This window comes from Pinus tabuliformis, chromosome J (assembly GCF_031772625.1).
Source record: "Pinus tabuliformis cultivar Carrire ecotype Pingquan chromosome J, CPIR1, whole genome shotgun sequence".
NCBI classification, from domain to species: domain Eukaryota; kingdom Viridiplantae; phylum Streptophyta; class Pinopsida; order Pinales; family Pinaceae; genus Pinus; species Pinus tabuliformis.
In genome coordinates, this window is record NC_142295.1 from 1,611,716,627 (window position 1) to 1,611,726,489 (window position 9,863).

The following is a 9,863-nucleotide window of genomic DNA, read 5'->3' on the forward strand; positions in this document are numbered from 1 at the left end:
CCCCCTTTGGCATTGATGGGAACACAACAACCACATCACCAACTGGTTCTCTCCACTGACTTCCATTGTCCAATGGTTTGCTATTTTTATGCTCTCCCTTTGACATTAAAGGAAACGGGTAGCCAAGCCTATCTAAGTAATGAGCTAACCATGGATGACTAATGAAATACTTGATTTCTACAATCAACTCCAATACATATGCAAAACCATACATTAGACACCAAACAAAATGGATGCTCATTCTTGTGGCTTCTATAGACAATGTGACATCAATTTCAACCATGCCAACAATGATCTTCTCATAGAATCCATAAATGATACCCCCCCCATCATATGTCATGGCTACAATCAACTTTCCAAGACTGTTATTCATTGAATTTGTTGTTTCTCTTCTCCATGTCTCCTTGCAACATGCAAGAGGTTGTTCCTCCTTATGCAAGTATTACTCAATACACCATTATCAAATGATAAATAATGATAGTATATGGATAAATAAAGGTATTTAAGGGCTAAATCAATTTATATTTATACTCAAAATAACATACATGGTTGAAACAAATGACTCTCTTCTATGCATAACTGAAACAAGGCTACTCAACCAACTTTCCAATTGATAAACAATCACATATATGGTTGATTCACATGATTTCTACTCATGAATACAACATATGGATCTGCTACAAAAATGAAGTGAAAGCAAGATGAAATAACAAGAAACCCTTCAAATCTTAAAATCCATGCGCAAATCCCTCTGAGATAACATACCTTCCAACCTTTTTGTTGATCCTGTATACCTGATATTAAATTTTTATGCTCTTGAACACATATTACTTCTGCTGCAACTTATTTTCATTACTTGCTCATACAACTCAAGATGTTGTCATATGCTCCCCTAGAGACCACGTAGGCCTCACATTGCACTTATGCAATCCTTTATAAATATATGCTAGGTAACAATGGAATGCAGTGGCACTTTGTTTCATTTACTCAAAGTCTGAAGAATAAATTGTTTTCACCCTCTTCCTTTTTTCTGCTCTTCCTTTTAACACATACATTGTTTGCAGTTCTAATACCTCTCATTGTCAAACTCTTTGATAATTCTTTCCAATTACTACATCCTTTGGAATTGAATATGGCTTCTTTTCCTCCATCAACCATTTGACTCACACCCAAGATATTATGCTTTAATCCTTCAACTAGCAACACATCAACTACATTTTTTTCTCATCACTAAGGTTGGCCTTACCTTTTCCTAACACCTTAGATGAGGCATCATCTCTAAGAATAACATGGCCACCTTTGATTTTCTTCAAGGATAGGAATACACACTTATCTCCTGACATATAATGGGAGCATTCACTATCTATGTACCATTTTTCATCTTCTTCAAGCATGCATAGAGCAAGACCACACTTCACTTGCTTCTCCTCTTTCTTCTTCAACACTTTGGTAGATTTCTTCCTGGTATGAGCATTCTCCTCTAGCTTCTTGCTAGGGCTACTCTGGATAATCTCTTCCTTTTGCCTGCTTTGCCTTGAGAAATTGGATAACTTACAATCTCTAGCCATGTTACCGAGATTTTTTACATGCATAATATATCACATTACTAAGATACGAGGAAAATAGATAATGCATTTTTCTATTCACATTAGATCTTTGTCTTGCATTGATCATAATTATACTCCATGCATGAGATCCACAAGCAACTACCTTATGGCCAAAGATGTCACATGAAAACCAATAACCATAGAATGAACTTGTATACATGAAGGTTGATGATCTTCTTAAGGGGGATATACTCCCTTAACCATTTGCTTGAGGAGGCCCAAAATTATGCAACATGCCCAAAATTATGACAAATAAAGCATTCAAATTCATCCATCAAAGGAGAAAAGGGTTTATTATTCCTCCTTTGAACTCTTCCATATTCTTCTCTTACAATGAATGATCTTCTTGACATAGGTGTTCACATTGATACCAACATTTGACCCATAACCGTGGGTTTGTGGGTAACCCATAACCATGATGAATGACGTTCCGACGATAGAGATGCCTTCAAATTATTGTGTTCCAACTATAATACTGATCTGATTTAGAATATTAGATAGTTGTGCTAACATCCTCCTCGGATTACAAACAAAATCCTTTCATTGTGCTTAAGGATTCATGAATTTTTGCAAGTGAAAAATGAGCTTTTATGTTAATTTTATGAGAAATTAAACATAAATAAGAGACTGAATAGTAGCATAAACATGTATAGAACATCATCAAAAACACATTACGACAGGAGCATGATAAAGGAGTTCACCCCTCCTGGGCTACATCTCCTTGGTCCAGCTTCTAATGGCTTAGGCCTCTCTATTATGCTCAAAAGTGTAAAAAGATGTGTTTACAATGCTCAAATGCTTCTAAAACACGCTCCAATGAGTCTAGAATGTTAAAAAATGGTACCCCGGCCTCTTTCTTCATCCAATTTGGTCAAAAAATGAATAATTTATGTCCTCTCCTAGTTAGCCCACTATTCACTCCACAAATTTCTCCAAATCCAACATGATCATACAATTTCGCCCCAAAAAGTGCTAACTGGGAAAAAATTGCACCGTGCGGTGGGAAATTTTTTAGGATGGGTAATTTAGCCCATAACCCCACCGACAGTTATAAAAATGTCAACCCCACTGGTCACATGACGCGGTTAAGGTCTGGCGGTTAAGGCTGACGCTGACTGTAACTGTTTCCGGTAATGATTTCTGTATTCACATGGGAGGGCCACCAGTGGTTACGCTGGTGGTCTCCCCCCAACCTTGTGGTCAACAAAATTTAAATGTAACCCACAACCGTTACATGGTAAGAAGCATTGTGCGGGCACAACAGTAGGCCTCGGTGTTGTGAGATGGGAGGTTGCGGGATCGAGCCCGGCCTTTGACCTGCCTTGCAAACCATTATTTTAACTCGCCTTTTGGAGGACACATGGTGGCCATAAACTATCAACACTGACTATTCCATCGCAGATTGCAATCGGAGGAGAACCGACAGTCTTTTGTTCCATGAACGCGGTGGGGAAATGTGCGATTGCGATACAACAAACCCAACAAAACTATTAATTGGAGACCATAATATTATCGCATCTAGGATCCATCACAATTCGAAATCAACAGAGTCATGGGGTAATAGATATACGAGACTCTGCACTTCTTCGATGTGTGATTGCAATTATCGCATTGCAACCCAATTACGCTGGGGGCAAATTTCCTTAACCACGGACCATTGAAATTTTGACACTTATCACCTTCCAATTTGCCACCTCCCAGGAATATTCCAAGGAATATTATTTTTGTTGACTGCGATGTACGGATGGCCAATCAACATCCCTGTCAACTCATGCACCAAATTTTCATGTTTGAGAAACAAACAGATCACGTTTTTGGGAGCATACGGTGTCTGTTTCGCGTGAAATGAGTTACGATGGATTCAATATGACAAGCACTATGCGGTCCTTTAGGTTCCACACCATTCTGACAAATTTTATTTTTGAGCACTTGATCACACCTCCCCATTGGAAGCATTTTGGACCCCAAAACATCACTTTCAGTTGTCCAACAGGCGAGGGTACAATTCCCTCACTTTTCTGATGTCGATCCATTTATCATTGACTTGGAACTTGTGATCGACCCGATGTTTTCCATGCCTTGCTTTGTACTTTCCTTTGCTCTTTTCAAGCTCATCTTGAAAAGAGTCGTTCAATGAACTCTTTGGCTTTGTCCATGTTACTATCAGTAGTAACATCCTTCTTACCAAGATGATACAACAAATTATGATGCAAATGATAAACAAATTCCTCTACTTGATTCCTTTGACTTAAGCTTGAATATACATCTTTAAAGTATGTATTTTTTTGAACATAACTTTCATGTAAAACAACATGATGCTTGAGGAAAGTAGTTATACAAACTATAGGCCTAGAAAGTACATCAACAAACTTGTCTCTTATACTTTTCTTATACCTTTTGACTGAGTGGAATAGTAGAAGAAAACCCATCCAATGGAAGTGCCTTTGTCATTGCAACTTAAACACTTCACCATTGAAAATTTTTGAATGAAAAGAAATGAGCTTACCACATTGCATAAAGATTGCACCCAGGGCATAGTCGCATACATCAACTTGAAACTCAAATGACTTTTTCAAGTTTAGAAGAGCAGGTATAAAGACTGAACTGATATTTCGTTTTAAAGCATAAAATGCCTCTTGTTGTTTGCCTCCCCACTGGAATACCTTTTGCACAACTGTCAAAGAATGCAAATGAGTTACAATAGAAGAAAAATTAACAAAATCTTTCCTCCAACATTGGACTGCTCCCACAAAACCTCTTATCCAAATGACTATCTTGAGCATTAACCAATCCATAATGGCATCAATCTTGGAGAAGTCCAACTTCATCTCATCTTCTCCAATATCATGGCCCAAGTACATGAAAGATGTTTTATCCAACATATACTTTGACATCTTCAAAAACAAATGTTCTTGACATATGACATCGAGTATTTTTTTCTCACACATGACATGTTCATAGTGAAATTTTCTGAAAATGAAAATGTCATCCAAGTAGACTATCATGTCTAGAAATGGCTTCAACACATCTTTTTTCATATGAATGAAAGTAGTAGGAGCACGTCAAAGACCAAAAAGCATAACAAGGCATTCAAATAAACCTTGCTTGGTTTTGAATGTCGTCTTCCATATGTCTCCTTCAACAACTCTACTTTGATGAAAACAACTTCTTGAATCCCATTCAATGAAATGCTTACCATTCTTCTTGGGCATCAAAACAAGAGGTGCACCACATGGTAAAGGAGAAGGTCGAATGATCCTTTTATTCAACAATCCCTAGATTTGTTTTGTTATTTCTGCACTTTCCCTTCTTGATATCCAATGCATATCAATGTTAGAAAGAAGACACTTTTTTTGCAATGGTGTTTCATGTTGGATTCTCCTCTTGGAAGGAAACCCCATTTCTTTCTGAAACACGTCATCATCATGGTTAGCTACATCAACCAAATCAGTTTTCATGTTTGAATTACAACCATAAAACGCTTCATAATCAACATCAACATTCGGTTTGATCATAAGAAGCACTAAATTCTTGCTTGAATTCACTAGTCTTTTCATGTGCCCTGCATTAACTAATGAAAAATTTAGTTTCTTGCGATGAGATCACACAATATACTCCACGCCATCCTTGAACAAGTGGTAGTTGTTTTCATAACGATAAAATATTTCTTTTCTATCATAGAGGTAAGGAATAACCAAAACAATTCTTGATATATCAAGCGGTACAACATCTAATTCAACTTCGTCAATGAAGTTTGTTGTGATTGCAAACCAAAGAATACATTTTCTTGTAACCTGTAAGTTTGTGTCCTTGCATATCCAACCCAATGGATATGGATTGGGATGTAAAATGGTTTCAATATTAAGTTGTTTGACTAAGTTATCAGATATCAAGTTGGCTTGAGACCCACTATGAAAAAGTGTGTTGATTTTTGTTTGTTTTGAGATTACTCTCACATGAAAAAAATCCAATCCTTGTTTCTTCATTTGGAGTACTAGTGTGACAATTTGATATACTAGTGCTAGAAATGGATTCCTTTCCTTTTATGCCCATGGTTGTAATTTTAGATTCATCACCCGAATCAAATCCCAAATCCTCTTGAATGACGACATCTGTCTTTTTTTTTTCTTTGTTGTTGAATTTCTTTGGTTTCATTTTGGGATGAAGCTTCCAATAATGAGCTTCAACGTGACCCTCTCTGGAACAATGTTTACATATTTTTTTTCTCTTCTTCCTTTTTAATGGATGCATTTTTCTTTCCCTTGAAACCCTTTTCTTTCTCTTTACCCTTAAATGGCTTTTTACTACCTTCTTCTCGAGTGTTTTTCCCTCTTGCCTCAAGATGAGTGGCTTGCACACACACATCATCTAGATTATTGGGATTAAACATTAAGATAGTATGCCTAAGGTAACTGTGTAAACCCCCTATGTACTTTAGCAATGTGTCATGTGATTGCAAATCTACACCTAACATCAAAGACCTTTTTCTGAATTCTTGGGTGTAATCTTGCACATTTTGACCTTTAAGTTGTCTAAAGTTCTGCCAATTCATGATGGCTTTCTGCATATAATCTAGAGGGTAGAATTGTCTTTTGATTGCAGCAATGAAATCATTCCAAGAAATTGAGATCTTACCATGTATTTTAATCTCCTCTTGGGTCTTTGATTCCCACCATACCAGTGTTGCACCCTCCAATCTCAAGGAAGCTAACTGGCTCTTCATGTCATCCTCTTGAAGGTTTTGAATCCTACAATAGACCTCCAATTGACGAATCCAATTATCAAGCTTCTCTACATTCACTTCACTATTATACATGGGCAACTCAAATTTAACATCATGCTTTAAAAAAGTTACTTTCCTTTTGAAGTATGATGATGAGTATGAGTAAGGGTTGTGTTAGTGGAAAAGGGTGAAGATGCTTGTGAAGAAGAAGATGAAGAAGATGGTGGAGAGGGTGGAGGTTTGTCTCTATTTCCATTACCTCCTCTTAAAGAAACTTCTCCTTTGGGAGGTTTGGAACTTTCCCCTTGAAACCGGGTATTCCTCTCTTCATAGAGGACCTTTACCATCTCTATCATATCAAAGAAATCCTTTCTGAAGGTCTTCTCATCTTTTGTCATGTTTGTAGGTTCTCCTTCATGAGACATGATCTCTGGAGTCTCAACTACAACTCGAGGCTGAAATGGTGTTGGATATTGTGGCAATCTTGTTCTTCTTCCCCTTGACCCAACTTCAAGGCTTCCAACCAACTTCCCCTCTCATCTTTTGAGTTTTAACCTTGTAAGCATGGCATAAACTTCAAAACAGTTAAATCCTTCTATCACAAAGAAAACCTAGAGCTTTGATACCCAAATGATCTGATTTAGAAGATTAGATTGTTGTGCTAAGATCCTCCTTAGATTAGAAACAAAATGCTTTCATTGTGCTTAAGGATTCATGAATTTTTGCAAGTGAAAAATGAGTTTTTTATGTTAATTTTATGAGAAATTAAACATAAATAAGAGACTGAACAACAACATGAACATGTACAAAACATCATCAAAAACACATTACAACAGGAACATGATAAAGGAGTTCACCCCTCCTGGGCTACATCTCCTTGGTCCAGCTTCCAATGGCTTGGACCTCTCTATTATGCTCAAAAGTGTAAAATATGTGTTTACAATGCTCAAATGCTTCTGAAACATGCTCCAATGAGTCCATAATGTTATGACCTCTCCTAGTTAGCCCACTATTCGCTCCACAAATTGCTCCAAATCTGGCATGATCCTACAATTTCGCCCCAAAAAGCTCTAACTAGGCGAAAATTTCACTGCGCGGCAGGCGAATTTGTAGGATGGTTAATTTAGCCCATAACCCTGCCAACGGTTATAAACAATGTTAGCCCTACGGTCACATGATGTGGTTAGGTTCTGGCAGTTAAGGTTGACGGTGACTGTAACTGTTTGTGGTAATGGTTTGTGTGTTCACATGGGAGGGCCACCGATAGTTATGCTGGTTGTCTCCCCCAACCTTTTAGTCAACAAACGTTAAATGTAACCCACAACCGTTACATGGTAAGAACCATTGTGTGGGCGCAACGGTAGGCCTCGGCGTTGTGAGACGGGAGGTCACGGGATCGAGCCCGACCTCCGACCTGCCTTGCCAACCATTATTTTAACTCGCCTTTTGGAGGTCACGTGGTGGCCATAAACTATCAGCAGTTACTGTTCCATCACAAATCAAAATCGACAGAGAACTGATAGTCTTATGGTCTGTGAACGCGGCGTGGCGATGTGCAATTGTGATATGGCAGACCCAACAGAACTATTAACTGGAGCCCATAATATTATCGCATCCAGTATCCATCGTAATTCGCAATCGTCGGAGTTAGAGGGTAATAGATATACATGATTCTGCACTTCTGTGATGTGCAATTGTGATTATTACATCACAACCCAGTACACTAGGGGCCGATTTCCTTAACTGTGAACCAATGAAATTCTAACATTTGTCACCTTTTGATTCACAACCTGCAAGGAATATTTTTAGGATATTCCATAGAATATTCCAAGGAATATTCTTTTGCTGACTAGGCTGTAAAGATGCCCAGTCAGCATCCCTATCAACTCCTGCACCAAATTTGTCTATTTGGGAAAACAAACAGATCACGTTTCTGGGAGCATACGTTATCTGTTTTGCGTGAAACGGGTTGCACTAGATTTAGGATGACAAGAAATACGTAGTCATTCAGGCTCCACACCATTCTAACAACTTTTATTTTTGAGCATAATTTTGAGCACCTGATCAGATACTGACAGTGTATGGCCTAGGAAATGGACTTTGAGATAGTTTGCATGCCAGTATGCCAAGGTATGGTAGAAATTTGGTGGCTTATATTTATAAATGATCCAATTAGATGTTGTAAGGGCTTCCTCCAAGTACTCAAGTTTCACATTTTTGTTTCTCATTGTTGTGATATCATAGTCCCATCATAACATTACCTTGGCATTAGGAGGGGTATTTTATTACAGCCAGAAATACACTTCACGGTAGTCATAAAATATATCCATGTCACCATGGACACCCCTAGCAACGAGAATGCTAGAGGGAGATGAATATGCTTATGATGCCACCCAGGTGTAGTGGGTAAGTATGATGCCCACAAAGAATAGGAAAATCCCATACTTGAATGTACATAAAAAGTATAACAAGGCCTGTGTAATTGCAAACGTGAAAAGAAGGTTCACAAAGATAGTTATGACCTATCTAGTAGAGCGAGTTTCAAGCATGAAAATTTCACTTGTCATAGTCTATCTGAGAGGACCCCATGACCACCCAAGTTCAGTTACAAATAAACAAATGGCTATTACCAACAACATCAAGAAGCCTTTGGATAATTTTTTGTCTCCTCCATTACCATAATTTTTATCCATCCTCCAAGCATTACTGGATATGGTAAGATTATTTTCATTCATCATGATTCCTTCAATAGTGAATCGGTGTGCCTTTTTTCCTCTTCCATAAACATTAAGGGATATTCCAAGTGCCAAACCTCGGATAACCTTTTCACATTGTGTGTCATGTGAATATGTAAGCATTTCACTAGCTTTTTGACTTGCGGTCCCAACCATAAGGAGACCCGTGTTGATACTTATAGCTTGACCAGACACTGCACTATCTAAATAGAGAATATTTTTTATATCCTCAAAAATTTCTTTATTAGTAGTTTTTAAAGCTGATAATCCTAAACCCAAGCATACACCATGTTGAACTACTTCAAGATTTGGACTGTGCAAGCTTTCATGAAGAAAATTCTTGATCCCTTCTCCATGATTTGTATGTACAAGTCCCAAGGCATATAGGGCTCCACCCTTAGAAAAGGGACTTCTTCTCCACTAGCACCATTCTAAGGAAGATAAGGAGCCATCAGAGAACGACCTTGTTGAATATGACCCCTATGAATGATACGCAAGCTAGCCGTAGCACCGAATTTTGTCCATTTTGTGGCTCTGCTAAACCATTCTAGTTCCCCCCTAGGAAAGTGTCTATAGTGTTTAGGCATTCATCAAAGCATTGGCACAAATGGTCATACTGTGGCATACACTATTGCACATTTCAATCAATTGTTTTATGGTTTTCAGTATGAGGAGATCTGACCTGTTGTGGCTATACAAAAACTGCGATATCAAAGGTATAATTGTTTCATAAGACAAAAATCCTTTAATCTTATTAAATTAGTCTTTCTACATAAATGACTTCAAATTCATTATCAT

General features: G+C 37.8%; 1 pseudogene; it reads right to left on the reverse strand.

Annotated features, from left to right (window-relative positions):
• The window catches only part of LOC149233655 (protein DETOXIFICATION 16 pseudogene), a 75,721-nt pseudogene extending 74,153 nt beyond the window's left edge, over positions 1–1,568 (reverse strand).
• Positions 1,569–9,863: the final 8,295 nt, after the last annotated feature.